This window comes from Oryctolagus cuniculus, chromosome 14 (genome assembly GCF_964237555.1).
Source record: "Oryctolagus cuniculus chromosome 14, mOryCun1.1, whole genome shotgun sequence".
Lineage (NCBI taxonomy): Eukaryota > Metazoa > Chordata > Mammalia > Lagomorpha > Leporidae > Oryctolagus > Oryctolagus cuniculus.
In genome coordinates this window covers 24,596,071-24,622,473 of record NC_091445.1, presented here as the reverse complement: position 1 = coordinate 24,622,473, position 26,403 = coordinate 24,596,071, and the positions used below count along the sequence as shown (strand labels likewise).

General features: G+C 39.4%; 1 long non-coding RNA gene across 1 annotated transcript in view; it reads left to right on the top strand.

Annotated features, from left to right (window-relative positions):
• The window catches only part of LOC127492772 (uncharacterized), a 357,154-nt gene that overhangs the window by 29,687 nt on the left and 301,064 nt on the right, over nucleotides 1-26,403 (top strand). Inside the window, exon 2 of the long non-coding RNA XR_007922528.2 lies at nucleotides 3,033-3,146. This is a non-coding gene — a long non-coding RNA (uncharacterized lncRNA). The remainder of the gene's footprint in view (nucleotides 1-3,032; nucleotides 3,147-26,403) is intronic.

Below are 26,403 nucleotides of genomic sequence, written 5' to 3'. Positions count from 1 at the left end.
ATAAATCCAACTACTTGAGCCATCACAGCTGACTACAAGTGTTGCATTAGCAGAAAGCTGGAGTCAGGAGCTGGAGCTGAAAATCAAACCCAGGCAGTGACAAGCACGTGTCCTAATAAGCGTGTTAAGCACTAGATCAAATGCCCACTGCAAACACTGGAAATGTGAAGGGCAATATCAGATAAACATCTTTCAAGGAGATTGGATTAAAATATATAATACGAAACTAGATTTTTTTCCATAACAGAATCAAAGGTAGCATATGCACGGATTTAAGTGGATGTGTATAACCCCCATTCTCAATAACATGTTATCTTCTTTGACTTTGATCTATTGTAAAAGTAAAAACAAATATGAATATTTTCTCCCTAAGATTATTATGAGCAACATCTGACCTCAGAAGTTGTATGTTTTCATTTTAACACTTTGTATTGTTTATTTATGGCTGCCATAACAAATTAGCACATGCTTAATTGCTCAAAAAAACTACTCATTTACTTTCTTATGGTTCTGTAAGTTAGAAATCCAACCTGGGACTCACTGAGCTAAAGTTAAGATGTGAACAGGGCTGCTTTCCTTCTGAAGACTTGAAGAGAGAATTTATTTTCTTGCCTTTTCCGCCTGCTGGAGATTGTCTGCATTCCTTCTTTGGCCTGCGCTTTCTTCCTCCGTTTTCAAAGCCACAAGTGTCTTAGCTCTCTGACCCAGGTAGGACATGTTCTCTGCTTTTAAGGACATCTGAAATTAGATTCAGCCTGCATGGAGGATTGCAGGATAACATTTCAAAGTCTGTATTCTTAATCACTTTGGCAAATGTGGATATGTGAAGTTAGATATCCACAGTTTCCGGAGATTAGGACATGGACTTTGGGGGCCATTTTCCATCATCCATCCACTTCTAACAAAGAAAAGCAAAAGGAAATTCTATTTAGAGTGCTTCTAATTTACATTGGTTGCCATGGGTCTGGGAAAAGCTGTGGAGGCACAACTTTTAGCTTGTATTTTCAATAATGATCCACTTAGAATGATTTGCATCTTAACAAGACAAAATTGAGAAAATAGAAGTGAGCGCAAAAGTGTTAAACTTTTGGTGCCATTATTTTCACTAGGACAAAAAGGTATTTTACTAGAATTTGGGCTCAGGGAGGCTGTCTGTAGAGGCTCTCAACAATTAACCAACATTGCATAAAGTCCTATAATACAATGGAGGAAAGAATCTTACCTGAATGAATTATATGTGGCTTAAATAATTAATTGTATATAAAAGACCCAAAACAGTACTTGATCCAAACTTATTACTCAACAGAGCATATTTCTGCATCTCTCCTTATAATTCAAGGTAAAATAAATTAGTAACACTATGCCAAAGGGGCAGAGAGTAAATAAAAGAGGAAAAATAGGGTGAATAAAAAAAGTCATTGTTCTCTCCACTTGGCAAGGGACCATAGAGAGTAGATTAAGAGCAGAGACCTTCTGGAGGAAGATCTCTGAGCTCTGTGTGCATCTGTCTAGAAATACCTGTTAGAATCCTGTACCCAGAAACCCTCAAAATGTTTGAATATTTATAATCTGTAAGTGCACAGTTCACTGAGTAAAAAATGTTTGTAGGACTCTTTGGGGAGAAAGACTGGGGAAAGTACGCTACACATTTAATACTGATTTTGCTTCTGAGGGATTAGTCTTTTATTCAGTCATTGGGTCTAAATCTGAAACCTGAATCTGGTCTGGAAACTGGAAAAAAAATCTTATTTGGTGAACTGCTTTCAACCTTCTTCTGATCATTCATTTTTGCTTCTTTTCGGAATATATTTGGATCCTTGTTGACTTCCTGTATGTGAGTAATTACAGATAGCAGATTCCATTAATTATCTCCAGATTAGTCCCTTCTCATCATTGCCCACTCCTTCCAAACATGCTATTCATTGTTTTCCAAGAACTATGTGGCACCGTCCAGTCCCTGATGCTTTAGGAGCCTACATCTCTACATGTGTAGGTCTATATCAAATCCTCTACCCTGAGGCTTAGCCTAGAGGAGAACGCCATGACCGGCATCTCTGAACTCTCGCTGTCCTATAACTGTTTTCAAAATTTAAAATTGCTCAAAACTAAAATAGATTGTTAAAAATAAAATATTCACTATTATGTATTGAATAGTGTCTGTTTAAATTGATCCAATGATGCTTTTCTAACTATCTTGCATGTAATAGATCTAGGTTATGATAGTCTCATTTCTGTATTAGAAAATTTCCAGAAAATAATAGAGAAAGCAAATTTTCAATCAAATGACTCACACAAGGGCTACAATTACATTCAATAATCCTTATAAGTTTATTTTTGCATGAGCTACAGAAAACTTGCACAGAAGGCAAAGGCAAAAAAGGAATGAAAAAGAGTAAAGTATATGAAATCAAACTACAATTTATCTGGTGAAGAAAAAATTATCAGTAATCTCAATCTTACATGAAAACTTAGTTTGGTTTCAGGTATCTTCTTGCATCAGAATGAAATGTTAGAGACTTAGGAGAAGGTGGGAGTAATTCTGTGACCCTGACTCAGCAGAGCTTAAGAATGTGAGCATGAGGGTAAAAGAAATGATTCAAACTGGCAGAAGCACTGAGGGATGTATTTTCAAATACGTCTCTATATATCTATCTATCTGTCATCTATCTATTTATTAGCTATCTATCTATCATCTTACATATAATCATTTTTGCTATAGCATTTTTATTAGCTCATCATGTTTTTCCTTCATACCAATGAATAATAGAACTTCCATTTTCAATAATTCCCCTTTTCTCCTTCTTTGGTACTGCTGACACATCTTCAACATTTACCCTGTCTTGCTACAGAGCTTGCCTTTTAATTAAAGTCTGCCAATAAAAGAGTTCACATTCTTTATCCACAATGACTGGTTTAGGCATGAGTTCCTTCAAGTAAGAGGAATGAGTCATTTTTTGGAAATTTTGATGAAACTAATTTTGAGTAACAGTGCAATGTGAAGTCATCTGACTATCTATCTTTGTCACTTAAAGGGAAGACGACACCTAAAGATGAAGCAAACTTGGAGGGAAACAGATCTGACAGATGGAGGGAGAAACTGATTCCTAATCACATTGTTTGAATGCTTGGGACCTGCCATTTACGAGGTCAGTACATCCATTGGAAGCTCCCAGTGAGTAAACCAATATATTTCCTTTTTTAAATGTCTGTTTAATCTGATTTCTGACTCTACTCATGCTTGTAGTCTGCTGCTACGCAATTAAGATTATGGGCTGCATTTCTTCTCCTCTATGGTTTCTAATTCTGAAGTTTTAAGTTTTATAGAACTTTGCTTTTCCAGCTTCCCAGGCAATGTTTATGTAGGTAGAGAGTGTATTTGGAACATCGTCTTACTGAGAAAATGGGTACCTGGACCTTAGGCTAATTTAGAATCACAGATAATGTGTTTACTATGAACTCAGGTGTCAATTGAACAAACACTGAACTGAACTCCATGGTTTAGCATGAACTAAGGTTTCTCATATTGTCTCATTGACTCAGAAAGTTTTTACAAAACATAATTATCATATATGGTACTGAACACAAGCAGAAGTAGACAAGCTGCATGGGTAGGCAACCAGATCTCTAATTCATTATACAACGTACCTTACAACACATTTCTCTCTATCTCTACTTCTCTCTTTTCAAACCACACTTATCGATGCAGAGGAAATGCATTTATCTTTTATTTGTTTTGAAAGATTTATTTATTTATTTGAAAGTCAGAGTTACAGAGAGAGGAAGATACCTCGAGAGGGAGAGGGAGAGGGGGAGAGAGAGAGAGAGAGAGAGAGAGAGAGAGAGATATGAATCAATCTTCCATTAGCTAGTTTGCCCCTCAAATGGTTGTGGAGGTCAGGGAAGAGCCCGGCCAAAACCAGGAGCCAGGAGCTTCATCCAGGTCACTCAAATGTGTGCAGGGCCCAAGCACTTGGGCCATTTCCACTGCTTTTACCAGACCATTAGCAGGGACCTGGATTGGAAGTGGAGCAGCCGAGACTTTAGTTGGTGCCCATATGTGATGCTGGCGTCTCAGGTGGTGGCTTTATCCACTACACCACAATGCCAGCCCCAAGGGGCACCGGTTCTAGTCCCAGTTGCTCCTGTTCCGATCCAGCTCTCTGCTATGGCCTGGGAAGGCAGTGGAAGATGGCCCAAGTCCTTGCGCCCCTGCACCCGCGTGGAAGGGAAGAAGCTCCTGGCTCCTGGCTTCGGATCGGCGCAGCTCTGGCCGTTGCAGCCATCTGGGGAGTGAACCATTGGATGGAAGACCTTTCTCTCTGTCTCTACCTCTCTATAACTCTGTCTTTCAAATAAAATAAATAAATAAACTCTGTCCTTCAAGTAAATAAAATAAATCTTTAAAAAATGACTGTATATAACTTAAAAAACAATTAATATATACTGAAACCAACACTTTTTTTTTTTCCACAGGCAGAGTGGACAGGGAGAGAGAAAGAGACAGAGACAAGACAGAGAGAAAGGTCTTCCTTTGCTGTTGGTTCACCCTCCAATGGCTGCCGCGGCTGGTGCGCTGCGGCCGGCGCACCATGCTGATCCGATGGCAGGAGCCAGGTGCTTCTCCTGGTCTCCCCTGGGGTGCAGGGCCCAAGCACTTGGGCCATCCTCCACTGCACTTCCTGGCCACAGCAGAGAGTTGGCCTGGAAGAGGGACAACTGGGACAGAATCCGGCTCCACAACCGGGACTAGAACCCGGTGTGCCAGTGCCGCAAGGTGGAGGATTAGCCTATTGAGCCGCGGCGCCGGCCAAACCAACACTTCTTAATCATTACATTTTATTATTATCTGCACTTAAGGTATTTTTGAACATTTTATTTATTTATTTGGAAAGCAGAGCAGCAGGATAAAGAGAGTTTGAGAGAGAGCAGAAAAGAGTGCTCCTTGAGGAGAAAGAGAGAGCGGGCGAGAGCGAGAGAGCAAGCTAAAGAGAGTGCTCCTTGAGTCTTCATTGCTGCCTCTGAGGGCTTGGAAGGACTGGATCAGAGGTACTCCAATATGGAATGCAGGTATCCCACCTGGTGTCTTAATTCCTATGCCCAATTCCCACCCCAGTTATTTTAATTGAATTTTGTGGTGGATTTGCCACATAGTAGCATGTTACTGCTCATCTTTTCTTGCCTTCTCATTCAGGAAAATCATGTTAGTAACTTAAAATTGGCCTTAGTCGGCAGGCACCGCGGCTCACTAGGCTAATCCTCCGCCTAGCGGCGCCGGCACACCAGGTTCTAGTCCCGGTCGGGGTGCCGGATTCTGTCCCGGTTGCCCCTCTTCCAGGCCAGCTCTCTGCTGTGGCCAGGGAGTGCAGTGGAGGATGGCCCAGGTGCTTGGGCCCTGCACCCCATGGGAGACCAGGAAAAGCACCTGGCTCCTGGCTCCTGCCATTGGATCAGCGCGGTGCGCCGGCCACAGCGCGCCAGCCGCGGCGGCCATTGGAGGGTGAACCAACGGCAAAGGAAGACCTTTCTCTCTGTCTCTCTCTCTCACTGTCCACTCTGCCTGTCAAAAAAAAAAAAAAAATTGGCCTTAGTGAGAATGCTCATTCCATGGAAACTGGCAAATGCTAAAAATAAACTCTTTCCCCTGGAATTGATGGTTGGTAAACAACTGCTAGCACATGACTGCATGTAATTTTACAGAAATCCAGCTCTCCTTAAGATAGGAAACCATTTCAAGTAAGAGAGAAGACTATTTTTTGTCATGAACACTTTTATTCAGATTTTTAAAAAACAGGATAAGAACACATAGTATGAATCTTTTCCTTTTAAAAAAATTTTGCTAATTAGAACAGATTTCATAGGTAAAATTCTAAGAAGCTAACCACACTTCCCTCACTCTCTCTTTCCCTCCTCCAAACCCCCTCCCCATTTCTTTTCTTTTTTTAAAAAAATTTTGCAAAAACGTATTTTTGGTATACTCTATAATCACAGGCTTATTGCATCACTAACTATAATATTAAACAAAGAAAAAGTAGAAAAACCACAGTTCCATAGGCATATCAATAAAGACAAAAACAGCAATCAAATCACAAGATGTCTGTTCTGTTCTTACACTTTTTTTGGTATTCTGTTTTAAATATTACATGTAAAACAGCTTGTTAGAATATAAGAATTAGCTGTCTGTCATGGCTAATGAACACTACCAAAAAAGGGGGTTTGTTTGCCATTAATTTAACAAGGAATCCACAGAGATTTGTGAACTGAAATTAGGATTTCAAGAAACAATTCTGGGGCACTGAAACTCAGGTCACCATGGGCTTCTCTCTCATACACTCTCTAGAGTAACTGCTGTTTGTGCAATGACTTCCTTTTGAGACACCACTGTTTATTAATATTTGTGCTTTTAGCTGATTAATGATTCCTTTTGTGTTCAGTAGTTTTTATTACATTTTAGGTAGGAGATCATATGCATGTTTATTTCATAATTAGGTAATGTAAAATTTGTGCTTTCTTTTTTCTGTGCAAACCGTCAAAGTACCTAAATTGTGGAAATAAAGTGTTAAAATGTAAAATGAATGTAACTCCAAAGTGTTTTCTGTGGGAGTTCATTGGATTTGCCAGTGATTTTAGTACATGGCTACTCAATTGCAGCTTTGGCAGAGGTGCTATATTCTTTTATGTTGCAGTATAAGCTGCTAGTTTAAAAGAAGAAATATTAAAAATAAACTGTGCCATTCACTTTTCCCATTACTAAGGGTCTGTTTTTGCTAGTAAAATAGAATCTAGGTTTCTAAAATGTATTAGTAAGATAGTATCTGACAAAATAAAGCAGAAATAAAAAACAATCAGCCAAGCAACCAAACAAAAAATAAAAGAAAAAAAAAATAAGAACGTTTGTTAGCCCAGGGAACACTTTGTGCAGGTATTTTACAGAGTGAAGACTTGGTATTGAGTCTTGCATTGCTAAATGATTTTGCACAGGAATTATATTGACACAATCTTGAAACGCTTTTCCATTAGGAAACCAATTTTCACTTAAGTGGTGAAATCAAGCTGCAGCTTGATTGTTATAGTGAGAAGGATTATCCTGTCAAATCAGATGTGAAGGCAATGTTTGTGTTTAGACAAATACTGAAAATTATTTGAGTGCAAAAGAGCAGCACAGCAATAAAGTTGTAATATAACAAAATAAGCTTTAAAAAAAACTGGCCTCTATTCTTCCCTTAAAATGGAATTTTACAGTGGTTCGCTCAACCTATTCTAAAAAACAGCATCCTACAAAGCTTAATAGTTCTTATCAACAAAAATTTTATTTTGATTATATTGAATGTTTGAGAGACATTTGTTTTCTATACTGGTTTGTATGTGTTATTAATATTGTTTGTTTTTTATCATCTAATATTTAAAGCTTTTCCCCTTTAACTAAAGCCTTTAATTTGGGGTGATTCTTTTGTTATTTATAAGTCATTTTATAAAACTGATTATAAAAAGTTGTTTTTGTAAGACATGTAAACCATAGTTAGGTTGTTTCAAACCTTTCACAAATGAGGAAGTAATAATTTATCAAAACTGACTTTCTCAACGACAAAGTATGTGGCTTTGTTGTGTTCTTTGAATGTAGTCTAATGACAGACTTGTTATTTGAGTTTCTAGTCAATACAAACTACTATCATGAGAAGTATATAGTCTACAGATGATGTAACCTCAGTGTTCCTTAAAAACTAGGTTTTCTAGGGGCCAGCGCCGTGGCACAGTAGGTTAATCCTCTGCCTGCGGTGCCAGCATCCCATATGGGCACCAGTTCTAGTCCTAGCTTCTCTTCTTCCAATCCAGCTCTCTGCTGTGGCCTGGGAAAGCAGTAGAAGATGGCTCAAGTGCTTAGGCCCCTGAACCCGTGTGGGAGACCTGGAAGAAGCTCCTGGCTCCTGGCTTTGGATCGGCATAACATCGGCTGTTGTGGCCATTTGAGGAGTGCCAACGGAAGGAAGACCTTAGGGACTTGGGGCAGGAATTTAGCTTAGTGGTTAAAATGCCAATTAAGATGCCCACATCCTAGGAGTACCTGGATTCAATTCTCAGCTCTGCCTTCTTACTCCAACTTCTTGATAATGCAGACTCTTGGAGATTGCACTAATAACTCATGTAATTTGGGTCCTGCTACCTATGTTGCTGACCTGCATTAAATTTCTGCGTTCTGTTTTCAGCCTCAGCCCAGCCCTGGCCATTGCAGATACTGGAGATATGAAACAACAGATGGGAGTGCTCTCTCTCTCTCCCTCTCTCTCTCTCTCTCTTTCTCTCTCCCTCTCTCTCTCTCTCTCTTTCTCTCTCTCTCTCTCTCTCTCTCTGTGTGTGTGTGTCTGTCTTTCTCTCTCCTTCTCACTCTCAATTTTGTTTTTTAATTCAGGAGTTGACCATGTATTGAGGTAGAATACTCATACATGCCTCTGTGATATGGTCATTAATTACAGAGATAGCAAAAAGTAAACTGATAAGACACTAAGTCCCCAGCCTGGGTGCTATGTCTTGATTGCCTGTGACTACCCTAAATTCATGAGTTGCAGCTATCTCCTGTATTGATGATATTTGAAGGCGGGATCTTTGGGAAGTAATTTGGTCATGAAAAAAGAGCCTTCAGGAAAGGGGTTAATGTCCTTTTAAAAAGGGGAGGCATGGGGTCCCTTTGTTCTCTACCTTGTGAGGGTACAAAGAGAAAGCCTCCATCTACAAACCAGGAAGTGGGCCCTTACCAGCTATGGGATCTGCTGGTTCCTTGATGCTGGAGTTGTCCATCTCTGGATCTGTGAGAAATTGATGTTGGTTGTTTAATTCTTCCACTGGTGGTACCTTTTTTATAGTGATTTGAACTGACTAAAATATTGTTGGTAAGGTCCTTGTATGTATTCTTGAGGCCCTCCTGGAAATGTAGTCTTGGAACACATAGTTAAGAGGTTGTGCTTTTACTATTGCAGTGAAGACAGACATTTTTTTCTTATAATTAAACCTTGGTTGGCATACCCATTGAACTGGTATGGACGTTCATGCATTTGGTCAAAAGCTTTTGGCCAAGGGTAGGGGCTTAACAGAGACAGTTGAATAGTTACTATCTTAGTGATGGCTCTTTGGATTCACCATTCCAAATCCTTCCCCTCTTTTCTTTTTTGTCTGCATCTTTTTCTTTTTTTCTTTTTCTTTTTTAATTTGACAGGTAGAGTTATATACAGTGAGAGAGAGACAGAGAGAAAGGTCTTCCTTCCGTTGGTTCACTCCCCAAATGGCTGCTACAGCTGGCGCTGCGCTGATCCAAAGCCAGGAGCCAGGTGCTTCCTCCTGGTCTCCCATGCGGGTGCAGGGGCCCAAGCACTTGGGCCATCCTCCACTGCCCTCCAGGGCCACAGCAGAGAGCTGGGCTGGAAGAGGGGCAACCATGACTAGAACCCGGCACCCATTTGGGATGCCAGCGCCGCAGGCGGAGGGTTAACCAAGTGAGCCACGGAGCCGGCCCCTTCTCTGCATCTTAAAATTACATTTATCAGAAATAACATAGCTATGGGCTAGGAAGGGAAGTAAGGATCTGGAGAGTCCACAATTTTATAGGAGTTGCAGGATTTCCAAAGGACGGCCATGTATTGTCACGGCAAAAACTCAGGACTCAGAATCAAGAGGTTTCAACTGCAGTTCCAGTTCTGTCATCGACCAGCAGGCATGACCTTGGGGACTTACTTTATTCTTCAATATGATGAGGTGGTTAGAATACTAAGGTCCTTCACAGTCACACATTATATGATTCTACTATGACTTTCACCACTCTGTTTTGTAAATAAGAGATTCAAATCTGAGCTGTGCTATGGAAGCTTAGTACTGTGCTGGTTTTAAAACATATTTTGTTACTTCTTTAAAAAATGAGAAATAGTGTGTGCATACTTTCCTGTAGCCACTGGGCTTTATATCAACTGGTTCTTGATAGTTTTATACCTAAAAGACAACATATATCAAGGGGATGGTCCTCTCTGTAACTCTTGACATATTTTACATCATTGCACCAATGCATTTTCAGCTATTTGTGCCGATGCTACCGTGGTAGTCAAGGTCTGAAGGCGTCCTTGTTTGACTTAATTGAAATGGAGTTTTCTGAACTTCTTAATACTTTATATATATCTTCAAGTGAGAATTGTCAGTGACTACAGTCAGTGATAGAAGAAATGTGTCTTTCTGCAGAAATCAGTGCTTAAATTGTGTATGAGTACAGTTAAAGTTAATTGAAAATAGATCAATTGAAAATTGAAAATAAGAATAGTAATAGGAGAGGAAGGAGGAAGAAAGGTGGGAAGAATATGTCTCTAAATTTGTATTTATGAAATGCATGAAATTTTGTGTACCTTAAAAACTTTCTGGAGAAAAAGGTTTCTGTGGATCACTATGTTTTCCTGTGACAGAGGTAGATAATGTTCACTATTGTATTTGAGTTGTACAGATTTATTATGATAAATAGTAGGAAATTGGGTAGCCTGGCTGCATACCTGCAATTAAAGGGTTTATTAAAGTCTGTACGCTCTCCAAACTTCAGTATGAATTAAGCACAGTTGTTGCCAATAACTGATCTCTTATTCCTGCATCAATGCTGTTTTTCTCAAAGCAATTGATGTGCTTTGAGTGTCTCCAGTTAGTTAAATATAGATGTGTCTGATTTATTCCAAAAGAATAATTTATGATCTTGCCAAAGAAGGATTTATTGCTTTCTGACTAACAACGTGAAATTCATATTCTCCACAATCAATTCAAAAAGTCAAAGATTAAAATGCAACAACCTGGACAAATCTCAAAAATATTGCACTGAGCAGAAGAAACCCATCCCATACTAGCCTATGGTGATAGATGTAAGAAAGTATTTTGTTATGGAGGGAGCCTTGAATAGGAGGAGCAATGAACTGGCTCAAAGAAGCATGAGAGAACTTTCCAAGGTGATGACCATGATTTATATTTTCTTTTGTGTGATGTTTATACAGGTGTAATACAAATGTCAAAATTAACTGACTTGAGTACTTTAAATATGCATACTCTACTGTGTGGTAATTGTTTTTCATTACAAAATAGCCTAGGAAAGTGTTATTCTGAATGATAGATATTTATATACATAAATAATTACTAAAACTTCCAATTAAAATTATGGGGATTGCTGCTTTCAAAAAGGCAACTTGAGAAACTTTTTGGACCTTCTCTCCATTGAAACAACAAAAATAGCAATACTGATTATGTATAATTCCCCAATAACTCAGAGCTTTTTTTTTTTTTTTTTATAATTCTTTTTTTTTTTTTTTTTTTTTTTTTTTGACAGGCAGAGTGGACAGTGAGAGAGACAGAGAGAGAAAGGTCTTCCCTTGCCGTTGGTTCACCCTCCAATGGCCGCCGCTGCAGCCGGCGCACCGCGCTGATCCGATGGCAGGAGCCAGGAGCCAGGTGCTTCTCCTGGTCTCCCATGGGGTGCAGGGCCCAAGCACCTGGGCCATCCTCCACTGCACTCCCTGGCCATAGCAGAGAGCTGGCCTGGAAGAGGGGCAACCGGGACAGAATCCGGCGCCCCGACCGGGACTAGAACCCGGTGTGCCGGCGCCGCAAGGTGGAGGATTAGCCTATTGAGCCACGGCGCCGGCCGTTTTTTTTTTTTTTTTTGATAACTCAGAGCTTTGTAGAAACTGTTCTAAGGATATACAGGAAATATAAGTAGGAAGTACTAATGGAAAATTCCTAATCAAATTACCCAGAGTTTTGTATTTGGGTCACAACACCATCCTTCTCTCCCTCCCTAGACCTCATGGAAGAAGCTCCTCTCGATAGATGTAACTGGAAACAGGGCTACCACTTCTCCAAGATCTCATTTTAGGACTACAGTACTTGAGATGGGCAAACCATCAACATTTCTTATTGCCCACTTCTAGCTCCATGTTTTAGAATTCTGTTCTACATAGGAACAGTTGAAATGTCTAGTTATTTCTTCTTCCATTCACGCAGGCTGAGGACACTGGGCCCCAGTCACCTGTGTTCTAGCTTATTCATAGTGTGGAAGTTCTACTGTATGAGAGAGCCAGAAATCCCAGAGGTGATTTCACTCACCTTTTACCCCACTACTAAAGGTAAGAGTGTCATTCTGAGAAAAGTGGGCCATTGTCCTTATCTCCAGATTATTGGTTTTTCTTGGAGGGTCCTGAGTACAGAAAGATTCATAGATTTCTCCATGAGAATTTATTTTATTTGGAAAGGAGTGTGAGGAAGTCCAATTCTAAGGGGACTGTTGAAAACAATAAGGACTTTGGTGGTAACCATTTAAGTGAAAGTTGATCATGAGAAAAACATCTAATCAATAGCCAGCTAGAAGCTTAACAAAGATAACCAGAGAAAGCAAAAGCTAACAACATTTGTTTGATGAGAATAAACCCCAAAGACTAGCCTGAAAAGTTAGTCTTTTAAGGGGTTCAAAATTTAATCGTATCACATTTTGAGTAAATTATCCTGAAAGGCATTGTTGAGTACAATAGGGCAACCAGCTGGTAATTGGTAGAGGTTAGTAGCTGGGTATACTACATGCCTTACAGAGGAAAGCAAATAACAGATAAATCAGAGGAGCAGACAGTTCAGGTTCTTATGGTGTGAATGCTAGTGTTCCTCCAAAATTCATGTATTCTAATATAATCCCCAATGCGACAGCATTAAGAAATAAGATGGGGCAGTTTGGTGCAGACACCTACATCCCATATTAGAGTATCTGAGTCAGAGTCACGATTCTGTCCCTGATTCTAGATTCCTACTAATGTACAACTTGGGAGGCAGCCCATGCAATTGAGTCCCTGCCACTTGTTTTGGAGACCCAGATTGAGTCACGGTCTTCTGACTTCTTCCTGGCCTAGTCCCAGCTGTTGTAGACTGAGGAAGGAGCCATTGGAAGGAAGATTTCTGACTCTTTCCCTCTTTCTGCCTTTCATATCTATATCTATATCTTTAAAAGAGGTGGAGCCCATTATATAATGAGGGACGAGCTTCCTGGAAGAGGATTAGTGCTCTTATTGAAGAGGCCCAGAGGAATTGTCGTGCCCCTTTCACAAGGTGAAGGATCACTGTTTAATGAGTCTCCGTGAGCCTTCTTCGCCTTCAGAAGAATTTATTCCAGAAGTAAATGCATGTTTTTGTTTGTTTGTTGGTTTGTTTATTTGTAAGCCACTGAGTTCATGGCATTTTATGGCAGCAGCTTGGATGGACTTAACACAGAGAGACTGTGCATACCCCAAGACTGAGAAATGGCACCAGGGGTTGCACATTGTGAAGAAAATACACTTCACTTAGATAGTTCAGCTAAGTCACACCACAAACAACGGAAATAACAATGTGGTGGGGAAAAGAAGAAGTTCAGGATTCACAGTTGCTACAGTGTTTTTCTAAAATGCCCAGTTTTCAACAGAAAAAGTTCTGGGACATGCAACGAAACAAGAAAATGTGGCCGATAAAACAGGGGCCTTGGAAACTGCCAATGAAAGAAACCAGATGTCATGTTTGACAAAGACTTCAAGACTGTTATTTTAGGCCAGCGCCGCGGCTCAAAGGAGCCAGGGGGCAGGCATTGTGGCATCGTGGGTTAAGTTGCTGCTTGGGATTCCCACATCCAATATTGGAGTATCAGTTTGAATCTCAGCTGCGGCTTCTTTTTTTTTTTTTTTCCCAGGTGTGAGATGTGTAATTGTTGGTCAGGCTTGCTTCTACACTTTTTTTCTCATTTCATCACCCAGAAGTTTCTCATCTTCTTCAGAATAATTCCCATAGTCTTCCCCCTCAAGAGAAGTAACCCACAGTCTTATGGGGGGAAAAGGGTGAAGGTCCATATTCTGCATTTTCTTCAAGCTGGCATATGGGGGCGTCGAGCTGGTTACGGGTACTCTTCTCTTGAGGTCTGCCCTGTGGTGTTGAAGCTTGGCCTTGGAAAAGATGGTCTGGCACGGCCCACAGGGCTGATCGTGTCATCTGACGGACGCACGGACTGGAGGCCCTGTCTCACCATCATCTTCTGGAGCGGGATGCCTTGTGTTCTGCGGCCCCGTGTACCCTGTAACGGCGCGCTGTGTTCTCCGCCCGATTACAGTTACAACGGTCAGAGACCCGCGCCGAGGGGGCTGGGGAAGCCCGGGGAGCCGGGCTGGCGGCGCGAGGGAGGCGGTGTGGAGTGAGAGGCACCCTGCGCGAGCCAGGGAGGGTCGGGAGGAGGACGCGAAGCCCCGGCCGCGGGTCTGAGGCGACAGAGTCCCAGGCAGCGCTCCTGTCACTGAGCTCCGTGACGACTCTGTGCTGCCTCTTGGAAAGGCCGGGGAGTCCGGCACTCGCTTGTCCCCCACCCCCCGCGGCCAGGGGTCATTGGGAGCATCCCAGGGGACCTGGGCCCCATTTCTTCCCATCTGCAACCCAGCGCGGGCCTGCTCCGCGCAGAGGCCGCGCCTCTCAGCTTCTAATACAGTTTCGTGCTAATGCATCCTGGTAGGGGACCTAGCCACCCCCATGGAAGACACAGATGGATTTCCTGGCTCTTGTCCTCTGCCTCAACCAGCTGTAGATGTTGAAGGAAATTGGGTAGTGAACCAGTGTATGGAAGCACTCTCTCTCTAATTCTCATTCTAACTCCCACTCTCTTTTTCTCTTTCAAGTAGCTTAAAATACACAACAAAATTAAAAAATAAAGAACTCAGACACAAAAAGACCACATATTGTGTGATTTCACTTACATTAAATATATGAATAGTCAAGATCATAAAGGTGAAAATTAATTTTTGATGTCCCATGGCTCAGGGGAGGGTCCAGTAGGGAGTAACGGCTTAATGGGTATAGAATTTCCTTTAGGAGTGATGAAATTATTGTGGAGATGTACAGTGGTGATGGTTGTACAATATTGTGATTGTATTAAGTGCCATTGAATTGTACACTTCTAACATAGTAGAAATGGCAGATTTTTTATTATGATATCCCACCACAATAAAATAATGCAAAAAGAAACAAATGAAAATCACATCACTTTATATATTTAAGAATCTTAGAGAATTCCACATAATATCCAGATGTCTCATAAAGTTGCATAAATGCAAAGACATAGGGATTCCAGCACATCATAGCAAACATTTTGAAAGACAAAGGAAATCTTTATAAAAATATTTATTTATTTTAAAGTCAGAGTCACAGAGAGAGGGAGAGAAAGAAAGACAGAGATCTTTCATCTGTTGACTTACTCCCCAGATGGTCACAAACAGCAAATCCGGGAGCCAGGAGCATCATCCTGCTCTCTCTTGTGGGCAGCAGGAGTCCAAGTATTTGGGCCATCCTCTGCTACTTTTCTCAGGCCACTAGCAGGGAGCTGGATTGGAAGTGGAGCAGCAAGTTCTTGAACTGGCTGCTGTACCTGCTATGCTATAATGCCAGTGCCCCAAACACAGTCTAAAAACAGAAAGAGAAAAATGACTTGTCATGTACAAGGAACTCCAATGAGATTATTAAGTGACACATCATATTAAAATCAAAGAAACCATAGGTCAGAAGGTAATGCAATCATATTCAAAATGCTGGTTAAAAAAAACCCTGTCGATCAAGAGCTTTTTGCTCAGCAAAACTACCTTTCAAAAATGCATGTGAGGTAAGCATTCCCACATCAGAGGAAATTCATTGCTAGTAGACCAGGATGAAAGTGACTCCATGTATTCTGAACCTACATGAAGAACAGAGAAGTTCAGTTCTAGACATGTTAGGATTTCTCCATTCCTGACCACCAGTGGCCCACAAGTAGACCTGCTTCTGAATGCTCCTCTGCTTTAATTGCTGCTCACCTGGCTTTGTGAACCTGGGTCTCAATTATTTGTCCTCTGGCTAGTTTCCTGATCCTCTCCCTGCTTCGTGTTAACGCTGGCTCTTCTTTGGTCTTTGGCTTGGGTGTGCTTTTATGTTATTCTCTCCCTGTGTTCTCCTGTCCTGCTTGAGTGCAGGACAGGTTTAGTCTTATCTTCCACCCATTTCTACTATAACCTTCACAATCCAATCAAATTTGATAATACTGACATCATAACTAGGGAGAAAGACTTTAGGTTTATGCATAGTAGGTGCTTTGGCAATAAATAAGTTTAAAATACACATTTTAGATAGCATTTGATCTCATATAATCATGTCATACAAACCCATAGAAAAAGTATGAATTTGGTTATTGTATATTGTCTATTTATCAAAAAATTCTGGGTTTAAGCTGAAAACATAGGAAATAAAAATAATTGCAAAGGCTCTGATTTATTGTATTTAAACAAAACTAAAGAAGTTTATCAATTCTTAGTTGAAAGATTAGATTTTGCAATGCACAATGCCTTTTCTTCAAAAGTAGCAAAACACTATGTATTAATAAAATGTACACAATTTGAATTTACTTGGAAACCAATTGATATTAAGGGTGTGGAAGAGTCATTCATCACCAACGTTTTCTGTAACAAACTTGTATAATATTAAGGTGAGTTTGATGCAATAGCTTAAGTGAAGAAGAGCTAGTTTCTTTGTTCTTGGTATAATTTTGTCACCATATTTCCCTTACGGCTATGCTGTTGAGAATCTCATGGTCAGAAATAACTGGCTTCAGATTCATGAAATTGTTGGGATTTTCACTTCACAACATGAGATTGTTTTGGGCAGAGTGATTTTGGTCCATTTACTATGACCTCTGCTACCCCATCTGTGTTTACAGATAGGTCACTGTGACATCCCAAAGTGGTAATTTGTAGCCAAAAGGACCACAGTATGCACTGGCACTGCAGATTGTGGCAGAGAAGTCTGCAATGAAGGCACGTAGGTGCTTTCTTTCTTTAAGCATTATTTATTTATTTATCTATTTAAGGTAGGTAGGAAGAGAGATATAGGGAGGGAGGGAGTGAGGGGGAGAGAGCGAGCGAGCGAGAGAGAAAAAGAAAGAAACTGGTTCACTCCCTAAATGCCCACAGTTGAGGCTGTGCTGGGTTGAAATCAGGAACCTGGGCCTCATACTGGGTCTCCCACATGAGCGGCAGAGACCCAAGTATTTTTACTATCAACTGCTCTCTTCCAGGGTGCACATCATTAGGAAGCTGGGTTGGGAGCAGATTTGAACCCAGGGACTCAGATATGGAATTTTGTCATCCTTACTGCCATGTCAAATGCCCATGCCAGCTTACATGCTTTCTAAGAAGAGGTGAATATTAGTAAAAATGTTCTCTTTTAATATTTTGTTACAGAATACTTCCTATATAGAGGATTTTTGACTGGACTTTGCTAACTCTGATATGGGCCTTTTTGCTTCAACTCCTTATATTTCCCTCAGATTTCCAGTAGCTCCTGAATTTAAGATTGTGCTGTAGAGGAAAACTGGACTTGGAGTTAGAAAGATCTAAGTTTGGATTCCTGCCTCCATCAGTTACTATCTATATTTTGATGGGGAATATCTTTCATGTATCTGATCCTTTGTTTTCTTTTCTGTCAAATGGGGTCTTCAAAGTTCACAGAAAATGTGCATTATGAAAAAAAAAGCCTGCACAGATTTCAAAATTATTTTGTACCCAAGGAAACTTACCTTTTAATCTCATTTTCCATGAACTTTTTGAAATACCTGTAACTTCTGGTTGTAAAGATTAATTGTGATGATACCTGAGAGGTCACTAAGAGGTTTGCTTTTGAGGTAACACCGGGGATGTTAAGACTACAATACCACAGTGCCAAAAAAATCTGAAAATGCAGATACACAGGAGACACCCTACAGGTTACCTTCTTACTGTATTGCCTTAACCAATGTTGATATCAGACATTGCTAATGGCACTGTAAAAGACACATTTATGCAAGACATTCTCTTTATAAGACAAATGAAGGCTACTGTCCCAAATCTGCAATTTTTGACTTCTAAGATTTCAAAAATGACATCAAAGGGTGTCTCTTCCTATTTTTTAAATCTCTGTTGTTGTCTTGTATAATATGTAGTATTTCACCCGGATTAACTGTATAGTATTTAAATTATAGTTGAGAAATCCAGAAATTGTTGCTTATATTCTTCTATTCAATAATAAACATTTCTTTGGAAATCTTCATGTCAAGGCATACCCTCTTCACGATGGTATTTATTATTGCAGGTTAGACAATATTATAATTCATCTGCAAAGAAAAAACTACCTGTGAGTTATTGTGCCTCATGCTGTAGTTAACAAAGTGAAATGAACTCGGTGACATTTTAAAGTATTTCAGAGATGTTTTCTAAGGTCACCTACGTCATTAGAAGTGCTTTATTTTACCAGGGTCTCTGCTTTCACTTTTGTTACTTGTTACTGTCTACCTTTTCTCATTCTATCTCCTTCTTAGAGAAGGAGACGGAAGTGGGAGGAAGTGTCAATTTTGACAGCTAATTTTGTTGCCATGGTTGCCTGGGATGCCAATGAAAATTGTGATCATGAGGAGGCGATCTAAGACATTTAACTGGGTAACTGCCAGTAAGACCTTACCCGAATAAAATGGGACTACACACTTGTTGGGATGCTGGCTTCTATTTTGGTAACACAAGATTAAGCTTGTTTTTATTTAAATATCTATAATCCAGAGTTTATGTTTCTTCAAAAATGAAGTCCTTAATCTTTATAAAGCCTCTCTTTGGGAAATAGCCATAAAAGCAGATGATTATTTTATGGCTGGCTAGAGCCATAATTAAGAACCCACAGAACTGCCCCTTCAGAGGCCGTAGTGACACAGTGAATGACAGCATTTTAGCTGGAGTATGCCCAGGGATTCGCATTTGCTTCCCAGCTGTGCTGCTAAGGCTGCTTTAGAAGCTGAAAGATCTCTTTTTAAATGCCAATCTAAGTGTCCATTGAGCTGCTTGGGAGAAGACATTCATTTTGTACACTGAGTCTAGAATCATTTATTATTTTGTGTCCAATTGTAAGGTAGTCCTTGGACAGCTAAGAAAGTAATTTCAGTTCATGACTATTAAATGCTTGATTCTATATTTACTAAAAATTGGGGCCAGAGTTGTGGTGCAGTGGGTAAAGCTACCTCCTGTGACTCTGGCATCCCATATGGCCACTGGTTCTAGTCCTGGCTGTTCCACTTCTGATCCAGCTCCTTGCTGATATGCCTAGCAAGGCAGCAGACCTGGTCCCCATGTGGGATACCTGAAAGGGGCTCCTGACTCCTGGCTTCAGCTTGGCTCAGCCTTGACCATTTCAGCCTTTAGGAGAGTAAAGCCGCGGATGGCACACCTCTCTCTTTGTCTCTCCCTCTGTCTCTGTAACGAAAATATATCTTAAAAAATGAAATAAACAAAGTATCTATTAAAAATCTACCTCATGTTGCCAATGGGATAGATTATCAAGTCAGGGAAACAGAGCTCTCATAACACAGAAGAGAATATCTGTAATCAATGAGCATTTGTAATACCATTTGTAATACTATAATATAGGGAAAAACTGGAGTTTCTGATTTACTTAGGAAGGCTTCTTGGGAAAAGTGATGAGAAAGAAAGATCTAAGCAAAATAAAAAGAAAGGGAGAGAACTAACAATACAAAGAGTAGCGTAGTAGAGGAAGACGACATTATACAAAGGGAAGGACATGTACAGAGGCCTAGAGAATAAAGGAAATGGAATAGAAACACGTTTTGTAAGATGATCAAATGATTGAGTGGAGTTGTAAGAGCAAAAGGAGGATCAGATATCAGTAGGGGAAATGACCAGAGGGTTGAGCAGAATACTGGAAGTGAGAGACTTATGAAAGATGGTGTGAGTCTTATGAAAGATTCTAACTTTATTAAATGGTGAATGATGAAGGCCTTCAAAATATCCAAAGAAGGACTGAATGTATACTAATTTTACTTTAACGAAGCCAATTGAGCAGTAGATTATAGATGAACAAAGTGGAGGCCAGGATTCCAGGTATAAGGCTGTAAGATGGCTACAGTAACCCATAATTGTAGTAGAGTGGATACAGACAATGCAATTAATAAAAAGAACAGGGATCAAAGGAAGAGTTTTAGTGATATCTATCTATATATATAGATATTTACCTATATCTATATATCTATATATCCCTATATATCTATATCTTTATATATATCTGTATCTATACCTATATCTATATATCCCTAGGGCTCTGCTATTACTTGCATAAAGGCTAAAAATAAGGCAAGACTAGATGCAGGTTTCTGTTGAGGATATCTGCATGGAGAGAGTTGCTATCCACTGAAGAAGGGAACATAAAGGAAGCAACAGATGATGGGGGTGAGTGAGAGGGCATAGATATCATATTTGGCTTTGAATTTGATATATTTAAATTGTTTATTGGACCTATAGAGGGAAATGTCCAGTCTGCAATTGGATATACATATCAAGAATCTGGGAGGAAGATAGTCTAGCAAAAATTTTAAAAATCACAAGCAGGTATAAAGATTAAACTATGGTAGAAGAAGGGATTTCTTTAGATATATTGTATACAATGACAAGCAATTCCTGTTCAACTTAATTTTTTAATGTTTCGAATTTTCAGCTGAGTTTATAAAAATCTAGCCAGAATTATTCTTTACTTAGATCTCCTACTAAAGTAAGATCCTTACTATGATCTGAATGATACTAGTTCATTAGATTACATATTGTGGGACAGGTGCTGTGGGGTAATGGGTTAAGCAATCACTTGGAACACCAGCATCCAATATGGGAGCTGATTTGAGTCCTGGCTGCTCCACTTGCGATCCAGCTCCCTTCTGATGTGCCTTGGAAAGCAGCAGAGGATGACCCAAGTCCTTGATACCCTGCACTCAGTGGGAGACCATAGGAAGCTCCTGGCTACTGGCTTCAGCCTGGACCAGCGCCTACCATTGCGGCCATTTGGGGAGTGAACTAATGGATGGAAGCTTTCTCTCTCTGTCTCTTCTCTCTCTCTCTCTCTCTCTCTCTCTGTGTATTAATCTGCCTTTCAAATGAATAGAAAAATTTTTTTAAAAAAGACTACATTTTGCTTTCTTTTCAGTAAACTAGTCTACCAAGAAGATTCAATAAAAGGAGTTAATACAATTGATGTGTTCTAACACAAGAAAATACCTTTTCTAGCTGATAATTTATTATTGTATAAAGTTTTCAAATTATTATGTGTCCACATATTATAACTCATTTATCTAATAAGTATAGAGTTTCTGATTTTCTCTGTGTTTTCTGAAAACATCAGGTAAACACACATACTATCAGCATTTAACAAGTATTCATTGTCTCAGGCAAAAGAGGTTATATCAGGACTTTATTCTGGCAATTAAATCACGACTTTATACTTGCAACTGGTGTTTACCAGATTACCCCTCAACTCTAACCACAATTGGATCATCTTTAGAGAATACAAGTATTCTATTGATTAGGGGGAGGTTTTAGTGAGAGTTAAACACATTTAGAGCATGTTTGTGAGATATAAGGAGAGCGGTACTAATAATGTCATGTAGCTATCAATTGGATGAGCTGCTTTATTGAACAGGGGCTCTTTCCATGTTCTTCTTTTTTCATCATTATATTGTCTTCTTCTTGTTCTATTTCAATAAAGTACAATGGAAATAAAATTCAATAATTTAAATCTTCTGAATTGAATACTATAGTGGTTAGGGTAGTGACACAGTTGACCCTAATACAAAACATTTGAACAATTTTCCAGCATTCCATGTTCAAAAACAATGGAATGCATGTATTGTCTTCTGTTATGTATAGAGTCAACTCATTGTCTTATTATTTTACTTGATATTCCTTTGATTATTTTAATGATTAATCATGAAGTTGAATGGTTGATTTTCTCAGAGAAAACTTTTTTTTCACTCATCATTTAACTTTGGAGTGTTTGATATTTTTATGCTTGTTTCTTAGTATTTCTATAATAAAACCTATTGTATTTTCTGTCTTATAATTTCTCCCCACCGAAGTTTAGAAATTCTTTGCTGGCTGGTGCCGCAGCTCACTAGGCTAATCCTCCGCCTTGCGACGCCGGCACAACGGGTTCTAGTCCCGGTTGGGGCGCCGGATTCTGTCCCGGTTGCCCCTCTTCCAGGCCAGCTCTCTGCTGTGGCCAGGGAGTGCAGTGGAGGATGGCCCAAGTGTCTGGGCCCTGTACCCTCATGGGAGACCAGGATAAGTACCTGGCTCCTGCCATCAGATCAGCGCGGTGTGCCGGCCGCAGTGCGCTGGCTGCGGCAGCCATTGGAGAGTGAACCAAGGGTAAAGGAAGACCTTTCTCTCTGTCTCTCTCTCTCTCACTGTCCACTCTGCCTGTCAAAAAAAAAAATTCTTTGCCTATATTAACATTGGTTAAAAATATATCTAAATGTAGGAAAATCACATGGAGGTGCAGAATAATGGTAAGCATTTCTGAGAAATTTGGTGAATTTTTGGTAAATGAAGAAAGCTTCTCCACCCTTATTCATTCATTCATTGAATCAATCAATCTCCTGAATACCAACCATAGACCAAGTGCTATGCTTAATTAGCCATGTTTCTTGCATATATAATGTTGATATTCTTGTGGGACATGAAAAGATATTAAAACAAATATTTGTTTCTGAGATGATATGAGCTATAACAGAGTCATATATGAAGAGTGATAAACATCAAAGAGAAAAATTTTAGTATTTATTATAGAATGAATTAGAGAACTCTTCAAAGGAAGACCTGAACTGGATGGAAAATGATGAGTAGGGACAACTCAAGCAGTAGGAAAAAGAGAGTCATATTCTGAAAGGAGAAAAATATATTTGCAAAAATATACAGACCTTTCTATTAGATTTCAAAATTGATAAAGACAGTGGTCATTACTAACCTGATAAATTTTGAAGCCCTAGAATTTAGCCATCTGCTTTGAAATAGTATATTCTGAGTGCTTAAAAATAAATTAGCAATTAATACGTTCAACTCTGCAAAAAATAATGAGAGGTACAAAGGAGAAGAAAGAGGTTTGTTTTAGATGGAGGATGAGGAGGGGTCATTAGTTGCCATTCCTGAGAATGGTGGAAGAGATGAAGCCTGTGACCAGCCTTGCACCTGACATTCAGTCAATAAGATAAAGGCAGAATTGGCCATTTTATCACCTGACATTGTAATATTATTCAATATTGTATCAAGGTCATCTACCTGATAATGGTTGAGAAGTTAAAAATATTAATTATAGCTTTAAAGTTAACTAAACATAAATTCAAAGTAGAATTTTATAAAGTATTAGTAGGGCAGTCACACGTATGTGCTGAAAAAAAGAGTTAATATCACTACTGAAATGCCACTTACATTATCACCTAGGTTGTAATTTGTACAGTAGACAGCACCCTATTTAGGACTTGTTTCAGAATTGTCAATAGGCCTGATCTGTTTCACCAGTATTGTTGCCATGCAAAACATTGATGATTGTCATAATCTACAATGCCTCAGTGTGTTAGTGCAATGTATTGTGTTTAAGAATATCATGCTGTGGTAGTGTGTGTGTGTGTGTGTGTGTGAGAGAGAGAGAGAGAGAGATAAATGATAATCATGTAACTTCGATGCCATGCTCTGAAGTTATCTAAACTGCAACATTTGATGTGATTTCTGAAGTCAGACTGCCATAGCTGATTTTTTCCTTAACTTCCATTTTCTTGAAGTGAAAAACTGTGTTTTCTCCACAGTTTCAGAGAAAACTGAGGGGTTGTGTTCTACCTTGTGTAGATCTACTAGTGAGGAATTTTTTTATCTGTGCCAAATTTGCTGCTAAATAAAACAAAAGTTTTTTGGTAATGAGGAAAAATTACTGTCTTAAATTTCAGTAAAAAATAGTATTCATAGATACAAACCCAAATGAATACACATTCCATAAATATAGTAACTTTTGTTGAACTGATGTCATTAAAGGATTCCAAAAACAGTTCATATAGTCCCTAAGCTCCCCATGAAACATTACTGGTTTTTCCAGGAGTGGTGTTAATCAAAATCTCTTTGCATTTTCATGCTCATTATTGTAGGCGTTCTACACTTGGGCATGATTTAAATTACCATAAAATGCAATGAATCTGGAGCTGGCGTTAAAATGTTATTAAGATGACAAGTTGTGATCAGTGCCTTCTCAGATGGAGTTGGTGATAGGGGTATCCCATTTATTAATCCTAGCAGAGGTCTTGCGTGGCTACTCATTAATCATTTCCCTTTCATTAAGATGTCTTTAAAGATGTAACAAGGAAAAAAAATCTGTTGTTCATAACACTGCCTGAATATTTTAATCTTGGGTGGCTCAGAGTGACTCTGCATTTGGCATTTGGATTTTCTCTGCTGATTTGTCTCCTTCCTGCTCTCCAATTATTCTTCAATGGCATTTTCCCTGGTCTTTAGTATTGCTAAACACTTGAGAGTCATAATGATTCTCACATCCCAAATTCAGGGCTGTGAAGTATGCCCAACTGTGGAAATCTGGAAGTTAAGGAATACACACACACACACACACACACACACACACACACACATGTGAACCATCTGTTTTTTTGGCAAATTGCCTTATATGCTTCCATAAAAATCATAAATATCAACACCATGCTGATAGAAATAAATATACATAGGAAAGACATAGATTTTCTCTATCCAGTTTTTTGCTTTGTTTTGTAGATATTAATTTGTAAACCATTTGCTTGAATTTGTAATAAGCAAGTAGCTGTGGTTGCCAATGACTTAAGAGCAAAAAAGAGAAATTAAAAGTTAATGGAACACTTAATAATTGAGCTTGAACATTGTGTCTTCTTCCTTTAAGAAATGGTAAGGTAATATCATCATTCAGGTGATACAATCTGAGTACCAAAACTCCTGGGTGCTGCTCTGGTCTACCTAGAATGCTACCTGACTCGGGCTCCTGATGAGCCCCTTCTCATGTAGACTCTGGAAGATATTAGTTATAGTTAGTAAGAAGTTATATAGTTAGTAAGAAGTTATAGTTAGGGAAGATATTAGATATAGTTAGTAATTGGGCTCCTGCCACCCATACGGGAGACCTGGATTGCATTTTCATTTCCTGGCTTTGGCCTCAGCTTGGCCCCAGCTGTTGTGGGAATTTGGGGAAGAAACCAGCAGATTGGAATCTCTCTCTCTCTCTCTGTATGTTTTTTTCTCTTTGATTCTCTCAAATAAAATTAACATCTCAAAACTGATTGTCAAAAGATAAAGTATAACAACAAGATTTTCTTATAATTCTTACTCATTATTTCAGTTTCCTCTTATAGCTAAGTTATCATTCACACACTGTTGTAATCAACAGGAAAAACTATGCCTTTATCTCTAGATATCTGAAAATACATTTTTCTTTACTCTCTCTTATTCTGAACAATTCATCAACTGGGATATATCTAGGATACACTAGATCCCCATAATGGCAGCTGCTCTCCATACTAAGTCAGAACCCTAGGAAACTCTTGACTATTTTTGCTTATACCTGAAATGTACAACCAATATGTAAAGAAAATTTTTGTATTTGTCTTGTTTAAGTACATTGTGGATGAAGAAATCATAATATCCTTTAGATATTTCTTTAATAAAGAAAAAATAAAAATATACTTCTAAGATTTGTACCTAGTCAGTTTACTTACTTGCATGAATAATAAGAGGAATAGAAAAGGTAGTCCCTTCAAATTCATAAATTAATTTATTTAGCTGGATTTTTCCCTGTGGTTGATGACTTTACATCATTAGCAAAGATTGTGGAACAAGGTTTGCAAAAATAAACTCTCTTTAAATGTGGCTCATAATTTTCATGAAGAAATTAAAGACGATAATCTAAAATTCTCTCTCTCTCTCTCTCTTTTTTTTTTTTTTTGGACAGGCAGAGTTAGACAAGGTGAGAAAGAGAGAGACAGAGAGAAAAGTCTTCCTTCCGTTGGTTCACCCCCCAAATGGCCGCTACGGTTGGCGCGCTGTGCTGATCTGAAGCCAGGAGCCAGGATCTCCCATGTGGGTGCAGGGCCCAAGCACTCCACTGCCTTCCCGGGCCACAGCAGAGAGCTGGACTGGAAGAGAGCAACTGGGACAGAATCCAGCGCCCTGACCGGGACTAGAACCCGGGGTGTTGGTGCTACATGCAGAGGATTAGCCTAGTGAACCACAGCACTTCCGATAATCTGAAATCCTAAAGTGCTTTGGGTGGTTGATTCAGGGAGACAGATCTGTGCACGTGCATTCATCAGCCAACTGTGATGGAGGAATTTGTACCAGATTAGTCACCCTGCAATTAACAATTATAAAACCAGAAAAAATCTGTTAGTCTAGTATTTTGGGGTGTTGACAATATGTACTCGTGTTTTCTGCCTAAGGTGTTCTTAGATTAAGAGACAGAGTTTTGGGCAGTTGATAGCAGTAGGAGTCTCTGGAGGCA